At 42.0% G+C, this 14,202-nt stretch overlaps 1 protein-coding gene across 3 annotated transcripts in view; it reads left to right on the forward strand.

Annotated features, from left to right (window-relative positions):
• LOC134756891 (stimulated by retinoic acid gene 6 protein-like) overlaps window positions 1-14,202 on the forward strand; it is a 50,974-nt gene that overhangs the window by 22,862 nt on the left and 13,910 nt on the right. For all 3 annotated transcript variants that reach the window (XM_063696604.1, XM_063696603.1, XM_063696605.1), the window contains one exon: window positions 13,394-13,522. The gene's annotated coding sequence lies outside the window, so the exon portion shown is untranslated. The remainder of the gene's footprint in view (window positions 1-13,393; window positions 13,523-14,202) is intronic.

Here is a 14,202-nt window from a genome sequence, read left to right on the forward strand (position 1 = left end):
TGCCCTTCTTACTGTCTAGCGCCACACTCTGTCTCCTTTGCGATATTTTCTGTTCTGCTCTCCTTAAGGGTAGGTGTCATGTCAGTTTCTGTCACCTCTGTCAGGTCTTGAATGCAAGACCTAGTGTATTGCTAGGCCCAAAACAGGCACTCATAAAAGCAGTTGAGTCGGTGGAAGAATGGATGAAAGCAACATGCTCATAGGAAAGAGGCCAAGATTCATTGCTACACAATATGATGGGTACCAAGGCAGAGAAGTGGGTTGAGGGCATTGTGTTAGTCTGTTTTGAGTTGCTATAACAGAATACCACAGACTGGGTAATTTATAAAGAAAAGGAATTTGTTTCCTCACAGTCCTGGAAGTTAGGAAGTCCAAGATGAAGGCACTGGCAGGTTCATTTATCTGGTGTGGGTCTAGTCTCTCTGCTTCCAAGATGGGGCCTTGACTGTTGCATCCTTGAGGAGTGGGGGAAGAATGCTGTGTCCTCATACAACAGAAGGCAGAAGAACAAAAAGGGATGAACTCCCTCTTTCAAGCCCTTTTATAAGGGCACCTAATCCCATTCACAAGATAGGAGCCCTCGTGGCCTAATCACCTTTTAAAGGCCCCACCTCTTAATACTATCACATTAGCAAGAATTAGTTTTGGAGGAGGCACATTCAAACCATAGCAGGTGTAAAAGACAAGCATTTAATCAGACTGTTTGTCAGTTGATAATTTTTCCTTCTTTCCTGGAGACCTGTCTATGAGTGGCTGGGAGACCTGTTTAATTCTGAGGTATAGAATTAAGATGGCCATCTGCCTGCAAGTAGAGATAAGCTGCATTCTCCCAAATCAACTTTGTTTATAATAAAAGGAATGTTCTGGTCTCCATATGCCATACTCTTTATCGTCAATTTCTTAAACAGTTCACAACTTGGTTAGAGAAGAGGCAGGCTATCTATTGCCCCATCGTCAACCTTTTTTTTTTTTTTTTTAAAAAAACTAAATACCTAATTGCTATATTGTTATTCTTTTGTCTGTTAGTGCTCTCCATAACACGTATAAAAATAGACCAAACTGACATGATCATATTTTAGAAAAATGCTATTTTCTTTTTTTTTAAAAGGAAACAGAAAAAAAGATAGATGGCTTAAATTGTCTACTTATCATAACATAGAATTAGAAATCCCAGTCTTCGTGGCTGCCAAAAAAAAAAAAAAAAGGAATGGCCAAAAAATGAAATCAAATAAAAGTCTTTCATTGCTCTTTTCCTATGACTGTTAATATGAAGAAACTTAATAGTTCTGAAAATAAAGATGTAAATTGCTGCAGAATATAAAACAGGATAAAGTCACAATAGCCAAAATGTGGAAGGAACCCAAATGTTCATCCATGGATGAATGGATAAACAACATGACGTATATATGTACAATGGAATATGATTCAGCCTTAAAAAAAGTGTGATTCTTACATACGCCACAACATAGATGAACCTTGAGGACATTATACGAAGTGAAATAAGCAGGTCACGGAAGGACAAATATATGATTCCACTCATGTGAGGTAGCTAGAATAGGCAAATTCATGGAGACAGAAAGTAGTTTCCAGGGGCTGGGGATAGGGAAGAATAGAGAGTTAGTGTTTAATTGGTATAGACTTTCTGTTTGGGATGATTCTTTTAAAAGTTCAGGGTATGGATAGTTGCGATGGCCACATAACAATGTGAATGTAGTTCACACCACAGAGTTGCACAATTAAACATGGTTAAGATGGTACATTTTTGTGTATTTTACCATAAGAAAAAAAATTTAGGGCTGGTCAAGGCAGCTTACATCTGTAATCCCAACACATTGAGAGGCCAAGGTGGGAGGATCACTTGAGCCCAGGAGTTTGAGACCAACCTGGGCAACATAGTGAGACCCCATCTCTAAAAAAAAATAATAACAATAAAAAATTAGCCAGACCTGGTGGTGTGTGCCTATAGTCCCAGCTACTCAGGAGGCTGAGGCAGTAGGATCACTTGACCCCATGAGTTCAAGGCTGCAGTGATCTGTGATCATGCCACTGCACTCAAGCCTGGACGACAGAGTGAGAACTTGCCTCGAAAAAAAAATTAGTGTGATAAAGCGCAGACCATGTATATAATGAAGATACTTCAACCATTTGAAGGAGTGTTCTGTTCTCAAGCCAAATAGAGAACCACATACTATCCCAGAAAAAGGCACGGTTAGCAAAGGATCCAGGGAAGCTAGAAGGGCTGGTGTTTTGTGGCTGAGGTCAGTAGAGATGACTGCTCTGTTCATGGAATCCCATGGGTACTTATCTTCATCTTCTTAGCCACCAGTGACAGGGTACTGCTTGACAGACTGACCCTGTGGTGTGAATATCACATACATTATCATTGAATTTTTGAAACACCTTATAAAGTAGACATTCGCATTTATAGGAATTTAATACCTTTCTGAAATTTGCTAAGTAAGTGGTGCAGTCAACACTTAAACCCTAGATCAGCAGACTCCACAATTGAGGTACTTTCCTCAGTATATCCCAAGAATGGCTTTAAGAAGAATTATATGGATAATCTGGAGTAAAAGGAACAAGAATTTCTTCATTTAGGTCAGTGAAATATGCTGACAAGATGACCACAAATGCAGGAATGTTGGAGTGGTAATTAATATTTAAATGAGAAATCATTAGAGTTTAAAGAGTGGAATACCAATGCAAGTTTCTGGTGCTACTTCAGTAGGGCTCTTTGGAACTGATTGAAGGGGAAAAAATTAAAGCCAGAAAGCTCAGTGGAGCAGATGTCATAGTGGCCACAGTGAAACAAAGATTTTCAAAATGAGATGCTAAGTGAGAAACAACAACTGAGGAGTGAAGTAATTTCTCCAGGGTCACAATGGGCATAAGGAGAATTGTTCTTTTAGACTCTAGGTGAGCTCGTAGTAATCCAGGGATTGGTGATGTAGGCCACTGAGTTCTGGCTTTGAGGACATCTCTAATCCCTAAACCTTCACTAAGAGGGAGGTGAAGGGAGTCAGGTGTGCCACATGTCTGGCTACTGAAAAATGCCTAGATGGGAAAGGAGTTTGAAATATCACCCTAAAATGAAGTTTCTAAGTTAAGTTGGCCAGATTTCACCATGTGTTCGCTGTTATTACTGTGTAAAATCAAGAGATTTAAATGAGATTAAGGTCTTTAATTAGCTTTCTGAGATATTGAAACGTAAGAACCTGGCCAGGCACAGTGGCTCACACCTGTAATCTCAGCACTTTGGGAGGCTGAGGCAGGCAGATCACCTGAGGTCAGGAGTTCAAGACCAGCCTGGCTAAATGGTGAAACTCTGTCTCTACCAAAAATACAAAAATTAGCCAGGTGTGGTGGTGCATGCCTGTAATCCCGGCTACTTGGAAGGCTGAGGCAGGAGAATCGCTTGAACCCGGGAGGCGGAGGTTGCAGTGAGCCAAGATTGTGCCACTGCACTCCAGTCTGGGTGATAGAGTGAGACTGTGTCTCAAAAAGAAAAAAAAGAAAACTAAGAACCCAATGACCTCTGCTGCATACATTGTCTGACTTTGGTTAATATGGTGACATACTGAGCCCCAAACTGGCATATGTAATCTCTGGTCACTTCTATACCAAAGCTATTAGCCTCACTTTGCAATGAAGGCCAAGCTAAGAAGAGTCAGGAATTAATGAAGCACAAAGCATAGAATGTCAAAACTGAGAAAGAAAAATATCTGTTTTCCTAATGCTTTCATTTTATAGGTGTGGAAAATTGAGGACCAGGGAGAGTACCTTGCCAGCAATTTTGTAGTTATGGTTTTAGATGAAGAGCTGCACAGTGTTAGGGGAAATTCTGAATGGTATTCAAGTCCTCCAGCCAGCAGCAGCAGAATGTGGTTTTTAATGTGCCCTATGCAAGTAGTGCTTCAGATGGAGCTTATTCTTATTTTTAAGTTATTTTATTTTTTATTTGATTAATTCATTTTTATATATTTTAACAGATTTAGTGACATAAAATTATATATGGTGTACAATTTGATGGTTGATATACACATGCATTGTGAAATGATCATCACAATCAAGCTAATTAGCCTATTATCACCTCTTCATAGTTACTATTTTGTGCATGCGTGTGTATTTATTTCTGAAATAATTTTAGACTGACAGAAAAGTTGCAGAAATAGTACAGAGTTCACATATATATACCACTTTGCTTCCCTGATGTTAAAAACTTATGTAACTATAGTTCAATAATCAAAATGAGCAAATTAACCTTGATACAATACTATGAATTAAACTACAGCCCTTTGATTTTCACCATCTCCTCCCACCCCCTACCATGCCTTTTTAATGTTCCAGGATATAATCTAAGATCCCACGTTGCATTCGTTTCTATGTCCCCTCAGTTTCCTCCAATCTGTGACAGTTGCTCCATATTTCCTTGTCTTCCATGGACTCTTGATGAGTACTGGTCAGCTGTTTTTTAGAATGATCCTCAGTTTGGGTTTGTCCATGTTTTCCTCATGATTAGACTAAGGTGATGGGTTTGGGGGAAGAAGATCACAAGGTGAAATGCTCTTGTTATTTCCTATCAGGGGTACAGGATGCCAACGTGGCTTATTAGTGATATTTACCACAATCACTTGGTTAAGGTGGCATCTCCCAGGTTTCTTTTCTCCCTCTGTAAATGATAAACATCTTGGAGAGATGCTTTGAGACTGTGGTAGCATCCTGTTTCTTCTCAAACTTTTGGCTGCTGATTTTCGCTTTCGTTGGTGGATCTTGTCAACAGTTACTAATGTGGTGTTCAAGTGGGGATTTTGTATTTTACTCATTCCTTCTACATTGATTAATTGGAATTTTGTAAGGAAGAAGTGTCTCTTCTCATGCATTTATTTATGAATTATTTATTTATATCCATATGGATTTATGGGTATTTATTTTGTCCTATGAGATTGTGTTAGTTCTTCCCTTGCTATAAAGGAATACCTGACACTGGGTAATTCATAAAGAAAAGAGGGCTGGGCGTGGTGGCTCACTCCTGTAATCCCAGCACTTTGGGAGGCCAACGCGGGCCAATCACTTGAGGTCAGGAGTTCGAGACCAGCCCGGCTGAATAGTACTTGGTTTGTGTGTGTGTGTGTGTGTGTGTGTGTGTGTGTGTGTGTGTGTGTATGTATAGTCACCCAGGCTGGAGTGCAGTGGTGTGATCTCGGCTCAGTGCAATCTCTGCCTCTGGAGTTCAAGCAATTCTCCTGCATCAACCTCCCGAGTAACTGGGATTACAAACGTGTGCCACCACACCTGGCTAGTTTTTGTATTTGTAGTAGAGACAGGGTTTTACTGTGTTGGCCAGGCTGGTCTCAAACTCCTGGCCTCCGGTAATCCACCCACCTCAGCCTCCCAAAGTGCTGGGATTACAGGCATGAGCCACTGCACCTGGCCAAGAAAGGCACTTTAGACAGTGCCCGAGTTGAGGATTTGACCTGTGACTCGCTGCAGTTGCCACACTGCAGTTGCCACACTGTGGCCTTAGAACAGTCTTATCCAGTCCTGAAAACCCCAGTGCCTTGGAAACATCAGGACTGGTCAGAAGGACAGTAAGTCCTCAAGGCACCAGCCCCTCCTCCTTCCCCAAGGTTGAGGGGTAAGTATTACAAACTCTCTGCAGGACCCATATCCTGGGTGTGGACACCCAGTCCTGCTAGGACCTTCTTTGAGAAGAGTTGATCCCAGCCATGAAACTGCCTGATGCCTTCAGCGAAGCAAGCAGGAAAGGCTCAAGTGATCCTCCTGTATCAGCCTCATGAGTAGCCAGTAGCTGGGACCACAAGCGGGCACTACCACAGCTGCCTAATTTTTTTTTGTAGAGACAGGTTTCATCATGTTGCTGTTCTGGAACTCCCGAACTCAAGTGATGTGCCTGCCTCAGTCTACCAAAGGGCTGGGATTACAGGCATGAGCCTGTATATACTGTGTGTATACATATATATATACACAATAAGGGTATGAGTTTATAGATTCCTGTTCTCTGCAACTAGTGACTATGTTGCCCAGGCTGGTCTTGAACTCTTGGGCTCAAGCGATCCTACCGCCTTGGCCTCCCCAAGTGCTGGGATTACAGGCATGAATCACCAGACTCAGTCTAATTTTTGTATTTTTTTTGTAGAGATGAGGTTTTGCTATGTTGCCCAGGCTGGTCTCAAACTCCTGGGCTCAAGCAGTCCACCTGCATCAGCCTCCCAAAGTGCTAGGATTACTCCCAAAGTGCTAGGATTACAGGCATGAGCCATAATGCCTGACCCTTTGCCCACTTTTAAATGGAATTATTATCATGTTTTACTGTTGAGGTATTTGAGTTCCTTGTGTATTCTGGATGTTAATTCCTTGTTGGATGAATAGTTTGCAAATATTTTCTCCCATTCAACAGGTTGTCTCTTCACTGTGTTGTTTCCTCTGATGTGCAGAAGCTTTTTAGTTTAATATAGTCCAATTTGTCTACTTTTGTTTTTGTTGCCTGTGTGTTTGAAGTCTTAGCCATAAAATCTTTTCCTAGACCAGTGTCCTTAAGTGCTTCCCCCTATGTTTTCTTCTAGTAGTTTTATGGTTTCAGGCCTTATGGTTAAGTCTTTAATCCATCTTGAGTTGATTTTTGTATATAGTGAAAGGTAGGAGGTTAGTCGCGTTCTTTTGCATATGGATATCCAGTTTTCCCAGCACCATTTATTGAAGAGATGTCCTTTCCCCAGTGAATGTCCTTGACACCTTTGTTGAAAATCAATTGGCTGTAAATGTATGGATCTATTTCTGAGTTTTCTATCCTGTTTCATTTTATACCTGTTTTTATACCAATACCATGATGTTTTGGTCACTAGAGCCTTGTAATATACGTTGGAGTTAGATAGTATAATGTCTCCAGCTTTCTTTCTACTTAGGATTGCTTTGGCTATTTGAGCTCTTTTTTCGTTCCATATGAATTTTAGGATCATTTTTTCTACTTCTGTGAAAAATGGCATTGGTATTTTGATAGATATTTTATTGAATCTGTAGATTGCTTTGGATTGTATGGTCGTTTTAATAATATTAATATTTTCTGATCCAGGAGCATGGATTTGATTTCCATTTCTTTATGTCCTCTTCAATTTCTTTCATCAGCGTTCTGTAGTTTTCCTTGTAGAGGTTTTTCACCTACTTGGTTAAATTTTTTTCCTAAGTATTTTATTTTCTTGTAGCTATTATAAATGGGATTTCCTTCTTGAATTCTTTCTCAGCTAGTTATTACTGGTGTATAGAAATGCTACTAATTTTTGTATGTTGATTTTTTAATCCCACAACTTTTTTTTTTTTTTTGAGACAGAGTCTTGCTCTGTAGCCCAGGCTGGAGTGCAGTGGAGCAATCTTGGTTCACTGCAACCTCTGCCTGCTGGGTTCAAGCGCTTCTCCTTTCTCAGCCCCCTGAGTAGCTGGGACTACAAGCGCATGCCACCATGCCCGGCTAATTTTTGTGTTTTTAGTTGAGACGGGGTTTCACTGTATTGGTCAGGCTGGTCTTGAACTCCTGACCTTAGGTGATCCTCCCGCCTTGGCCTCCCTAAGTGCTGGGATTACAGGCATGAGCCACCACGCCTGGCCATATCCTACAACTTTACTGAACTTATTTATCAGATCTAAGAGCTTTTGCTGGAGTTGTCAGGTTTTTGTAGGTACAAGATCATGTCATCTGCATAGAGGGACAATTTTACTTTCTCTTTTCCAATTTGGATGTCTTTTACTTGTTTCTATTGCCTGATTGCTCTGGCTAAGACTTCCATTACTGTGTTGAATATGAGTGGCGAAAATAGACATCCTTGTCTTGTTCCAGTTCCTAGAGGAAAAGCTGAAAGCTGTGATAGTATGATGTTAACTGTGGGTTTGTCATATGTAGGCTTTATTATGTCGAGGTATCATATACTCCTTCAATGCCTAGTTTGAGAGTTTTTATCATGAAGAGATTTTGAATTGTATCAAATGCTTTTTCTACATCTCTTGAAATGATCTTATGGTTTTTGTCCTTCTTTCTGTTGATGTGATGTGTCATCTTTGTTGATTTGTGTATGTTGAACTACCTCTGCATTTTTGGGACAAATCCCACTTGTGCACCTAGCCCGGGCACACTGGCAGCCCAGAGGGAGCTTGTACCCCGATCAAGCCCAGCAGGCGCCGGCCTGCCGAGCCGAGTGCGGGGCCTACCGAGCCTGCGCCCACCCAGAACCCGCACTGGCCTGCGAGCGCCGCGGGCAGCCCCGGCTCCCCTCCCCACCCCCCCACCCCCCGCCCCCGCGCCTCTCCCTCCACACTTCCCCATGAGCAGAGGGAGCCGGCTCCGGCCTCGGCCAGCCCCAGAGAGGGGCCCCTACAGCACAGCGGCATGCTGAAGGGCTCCTCGAGCACGGCCAGAGCAGACGCCGAAGCCGAGGAGGCACCAAGAGCAAGCGAGGGCTGCTAGCACATTGTCACCTCTCACAAAGATGTGTCACCATGCCCAGCTAAGTTTTGTATTTTTTTAGGCGGAGTTTCACCACATTGCCCAGGCTAATTTCGTACTTCTGAGCTCAAACAATCCACCTGCCTCAGCCTCTCAATATGTTGGGATTACAGGCACGAGCCACTGTGCTTGGCAATGTTTTCTTTTTCATCTTGGATTTTGTTTACTTCGTTCATCTTTTTTTTTTTCCCTTGGTTAGTCTAGCTAACAGTTTATCGATTTTGTTTACCTTTTTTGTTTCATCGATTCTTTGTATTGTTTTCAAAATATATTTCATTTAGTTCTGCTCTGATCTTTATTATGTCTGTCATTCTACTGATTTGGGGTTTGTTTTGTTCTTGCTTTTCTAGTTCTTTGAGGTGTATCATTAGTTTGTTTATTTGAAATCTTTCTACTTTTAAAATATAGGTGTTTATTGCTATCAACTTCCCTCCTAGCAGTGCTTTTGTTGTATCCCATAGGTTTTGGTATGTTGCGTTTCAATTTTCATTTGTTTCAAGACATTTTATTTTTGGAGACACAGGCTGGCATGCAGTGGCGCAATCTCAGCTCGCTGCAACCTCCCCCTCCTGGGCTCAAGCAATCCTTCTACCTGAGCCTTCCTTGTAGCTGGCATTACAGGCACACACTAGCATACCTGGCTAACTTTTGTATTTTTTTGTAGAGACACAATCTCACTATGTTGCCCAGGCCAGTCTCAAACTCCTGGGCTCAAGCGATCCACCCTCTGTTTGGGGATCTCTGTGCTTCCTGTATCTGCATATCTAAATCTCTTGGTAGACTTGAAAAGTTTTATTACTTTGTTAAGTAGCTTTTCTATCCCCATGGTTTGCTCTTTGCCTTCTGGGACACTGAAAATTCAAATGTTTGGTTGCTTTATGGTGTCCCATATGTCATGTAGGCTTTGTTCATTCCTTTTTTCTTTTTTCTTTATTTTTGTCTGATGGGGTAATTTTAAAAGATCTGACTTCAAGTTCTGAAATTTGTTATACTGCTTGATGTAGTCTGTTGTTGAAGCTTTTTTTTAAATGTTTATTCCACATTATTTCAGTCCTCACACATCTGCTGTGATCCATCTGACATGTAATCTGTTGGTTTTCCAGCAGTGATCATTTCTTTCTTTTTCTTTGCTTTTCTTTCTTTTTTTTCTTTCTTTTTTGAGATGGAGTTTCCCTCTTGTTGCCCAGGCTTGAGTGCAATGGCACGACGTTGGCTCACCGCAATCTCTGCCTCCTGGGTTCAAGCAGTTCTCCTGCCTCAGCCTCCCAAGTAGCTGGGATTACAGGCATGCACCACCATGCCCGACTAATTTTGTATTTTTAGTAGAGACGGGGTTTCTCCATGTTGGTCATGCTGGTCTCGAACTCCCGACCTCAGGTGATCCACCCACCTTGGCCTCCCAAAGTGCTGGGATTGCAGGCATGAGCCACTGCAACCTGCCTTTGATAATTTTATGTAAAACCCCAAATCCAATCTGAAATATTTTCTCTTCTCTTATTGATTGTCTTTACATCAATATTAGCCATTTTAATATACTGAGATATATTTTAGTTGGTTCATGACTGTGCCAGTAGCTCCATTTTTATATACAAATAGACATGCCTAAATCCAGTTTATTTTTTATATGCACATTTTATTTAATTCATTTTTAACTTTTTATTTTAGGTTCAAGGGTACATGTGCAGGTTTCTTATATATGGAAGTTGTGTGTCATGGGGGTGTGATGTACAGATTATTTTGTCACTCAGGCAATAAACATAGTACCTGATAGGTAGTTTTTTGATACTCACCCTCCTCCCAACCTCCACCCTCAAGTAGGCCCCAATGTCTATTGTTCCCATATTTGTGTCCATGTGTACTCAATATTTAACTCCCACTTATAAGTGAGAACATGTGGTATTTGGTTGGCTGTTCCTGTGTCAGTTTCCTTAGAATAATTTTTTTTTTTTTTTTCTTTAAACGGAGTCTCACTCTGTCACCCAGGCTGGAGTGCAGTGGCACGATCTCAGCTCACTGCAAGCTCCGCCTCCCAGGTTCATGCCATTCTCCTGCCTCAGCCTCCTGAGTAGCTGGGACTACAGGTGCCCGCCCACCATGCCCAACTAATTTTTTGTATTTTTAGTAGAGATGGGGTTTCACCATGTTAGCCAGGATGGTCTTGATCTCCTGACCTCATGATCTGCCTGCCTTGGCCTCCCAAAGTGCTGGGATTACAGGTGTGAGCCACCATGCCTGGCCAGTTTCCTTACCTTAGAATTTAACCTGGAGCTGGATAGCCTCCAGCTCCATCTGTATTGCTGCAGAGGACATGATAGTGTTTTTTTATGGGTGCATAGTATTCCATGGTGTATGTACGCCACATTTTTTTATTCAGTTCACCATTGATGGACACTTAGGTTAATTCTGTATCTTTGCAATTGTGAATAGTACTGTGATTAACATATGTGTGCATGTGTCTTTATGGTAGAATGATTTCTATTCTCTCGGGTGTATACTCAGTAATAGTATTACCGAGTCTCAGGGTAATTCTCAGGTTCTTTGAGAAATCACCAAACTACTTTTTACAGTGGCTGAACTAATTTACATACCTACCAGTAGTGTATAAGCATTCCCTTTCCTCTGCAACATTGCCAGCATCTATTTTTTGGCTTTTTAGTAATAGTCATTCTGACTGGTATGAAACGGTATCTCATTGTAGTTTTGATTTGCATTTCTCTAGTGATTAGTGATGTTGAACATTTTTTCATGTTTGTTAGCTGTGTGTATGTCTTTTGAGAAGTGTCTGTTTGTGTCCTTTGCCCCTTTTCTTTTTAAATGAGGTTGTTTGTTTTTTGCTTGTACATTTGTTTAAGTTCCTTATAGATTCTGGATATCAGACATTTGTCAGATGCATAATTTTCAAACATTTTTTTCCCATTCTGTAGGCTGTCTGTTTAGTCTGTTGATAGTTTCTTTTGCTATGCAGAAGCTCTTTAGTTTAATTAGGTTCCACTAGTCTGTTTTTGATTTTGTTGCAATTGCTTTTGGCATCTTCATCATGAAATCTTTCCAAGGTCCTGTGTCAGAATGGTATTTCCTAGGATTTTATAGTGTTTTGTTTTTTTTTTTTCTTTTGAGACAGAGTCCTCTTCTGCTGCCCAGGCTGGAGTGCAGTGGCATGATCAGGGCTCACTGCAACATCCACCTCCTGGGTTCAAGCGATTCTTTTGCCTCAGCCTCCCCAGTAGCTGGAATTACAGATGCACACTACCACGCCTGGCTAATTTTTATATTTTTAGTAGAGACGGGGTTTCACCATGTTGGCCAGGCTGGTCTCGAACTCCTGACCTCATGATCCCCCTGCCTTGGCCTCCCAAAGTGCAGGGATTACAGGCATGAGCCACCACACCTGCCCTCTTCCAAAGATTTTATAGTTTTAGGTTTTACACTTAAGTCTTTTATCCATCATGTGTTGCTTTTTGTTTGTGGTGAAAGGAAGGGGTCCAGTTTCAATCTTCTGCATATGGTTAGTCAGTTATCCCAACACCAGTTGTTGAGTAGGGAGTCCTTTCTCCATTGCTTGTTTTTGTTGGCTTTTTTGAAGATCAGATGGTTGTAGCTGTGCAGCTTTACTTCTCTGCAGCCCTGGAAGGGTGGGAAGTTCATCAAACCTAGTTCACAGGTGAGAAACTAGTATATTAAGTGAGGCTCAAGTACATTAAGTCACTCACAGGAAGCAGTGGAATTGGGTATTGAGGCCAGGTCTGGCTGACTCCAAAGTCCATTTCTTTTCACTCTATGTAGCTCATCTCTTTTTCTATAAAATGGAAGACTTGGACCAGATGAGCCCCTTCCAACTTTGCCATGCATTGTCCTCAGAGCTGGTGGGAACTGGTTCATCTCCTTAGCCCTGGACCCCAGAAAAGGAGCGAGTTGAAAGAGGGATGTCACAATGCACCTAGAAATGCTACCAGGCAGGTTGTGGGGAGCTCAAGAAAGCCACCTGGGCCAGGAGCGCATATATATGCAGACCTTTATGTTTGGTACAACCTCAGTTTATAGTACATATAGATATATAGATGAAAGACACAGGAATGTTGACAGTGGTCATATCTAGCCATAAGCATATTTTGGAGAGGAGGATCAAGGGAAGACATGAGCCCTGCATCTCAGCATATCTCCATCCTGCACCTTAACATCACAAAGTCAAACCCCAGTTTCCCGTGGGAGGAAATATGACTCTGGAAATGTAAAAAACATGAAACAAACCAGTAAAGTATACAAGATAAGTCACAATATTATTTGTTTTGAGACAGTGAAAAACCATCTTTTTCATCAAAATAAAACTAAAAACACAGAAAACCGATGAGTACCATCTTGAGAGAACTGTTACTCTTCCCTCAGCTTGTGTTGCTCCCAGCCTATGGCAATTTTGGATTATTTCTTCTTCTCTACCTCCCTCCTTCCATTTCTTCCTCTCTCTTTGTTTCTCCTTCTCCCTCTCCCTCTCTGCCTCCACCTCCCATCTACCTACCCACCTCCGACCCTCTCACTCATATATTTTCCAAAAGGAGTATTTATTAATAACTTCCTAATAAGGAAAAAAATACCTTGAAAACTAGTTTTGTTTTGAGACAGGGTCTTGCTCTGTCACCCAGACTGGAAAGCTAGCTTTATAAAATAAAATGAAGGTGCCAAGACTTGAATGCAGGGTTGCTGTGCTCCAAGTTAACTGCCCATTCTGATGATGGGGGTTTGGGGGATCAGGGATTGGCCACTGACTCACAAGCCTGAGAGAGGGGGCCTTGCTGGAGCAAGCTGGGGCAGGCAGAGTCCTGCAGCTTCAGCAGGTGGCTCGGCCCCACCTGCCTGGAGCTGCATTGTGATCTGCTTCTGTTGCAGTTTGTGGGGAAGTATGAGACCCTCGTATTTTACTGGCCCTCGCTGCTGTGCCTTGCCTTCCTGCTGGGCCGCTTCCTGCATATGTTTGTCAAGGCTCTGAGGGTGCACCTCGGCTGGGAGCTCCAGGTGGTGAGTACTAAGTATGAGCACTGCATGTGCTGATGGGTTTAATCTCTACAACAGCCAGAGAGGCAGGTACTGTTACTACACCTCACATTCTGAATTCAGAAACTTGGATGCAGAGAGGTGAGTTGAGTTGCCTGAGGTCACCCAGCTGTGAACCCTGAAAATCTGAGACAGGTCTCAGTTAATTTAGAAAGTTTATTTTGTCAAAGTTGAAGACACGTGCCCATGACACAGCCTCATGAGGTCCTGACAACATGTGCCCAATGTGGTCAGAGCACAGTTTGGTTTTATACATTTTAGGGAGACATGAGACATCAATCAACATATGTAAGATGAACATTGGTTAGGTCTGGAAAGGCGGGAAAACTGGAAGGGGCTTCCAGGTCATAGGTAGATGAGACAAATGGTTTCATTCTTTTGAGTTTCTAATTAGCCTCTCCAAAGGAGGCAATCAGATATGCATTTATCTCAGTGAGCAGAGGGGTGACTTTGAATAGAATGGAAGACAGATTTGCCCTAAGCAGTTCTCAGTTTGACTTTTCCCTTTAGCTTAGTAATTTTGGGGGCCCAAGATATTTTCCTTTCACATGGCTAACCTGTAGCAGAGCCAGAAATGGAACCTAGACAGTTCAGTTGTGGAGCCTCTTCCTTAACCACTGTCAAACACAGCCTCTTTGGCATGG

This window comes from Gorilla gorilla, chromosome 13 (assembly GCF_029281585.2).
Source record: "Gorilla gorilla gorilla isolate KB3781 chromosome 13, NHGRI_mGorGor1-v2.1_pri, whole genome shotgun sequence".
In the NCBI taxonomy this organism is placed as follows: Eukaryota; Metazoa; Chordata; class Mammalia; order Primates; family Hominidae; genus Gorilla; species Gorilla gorilla.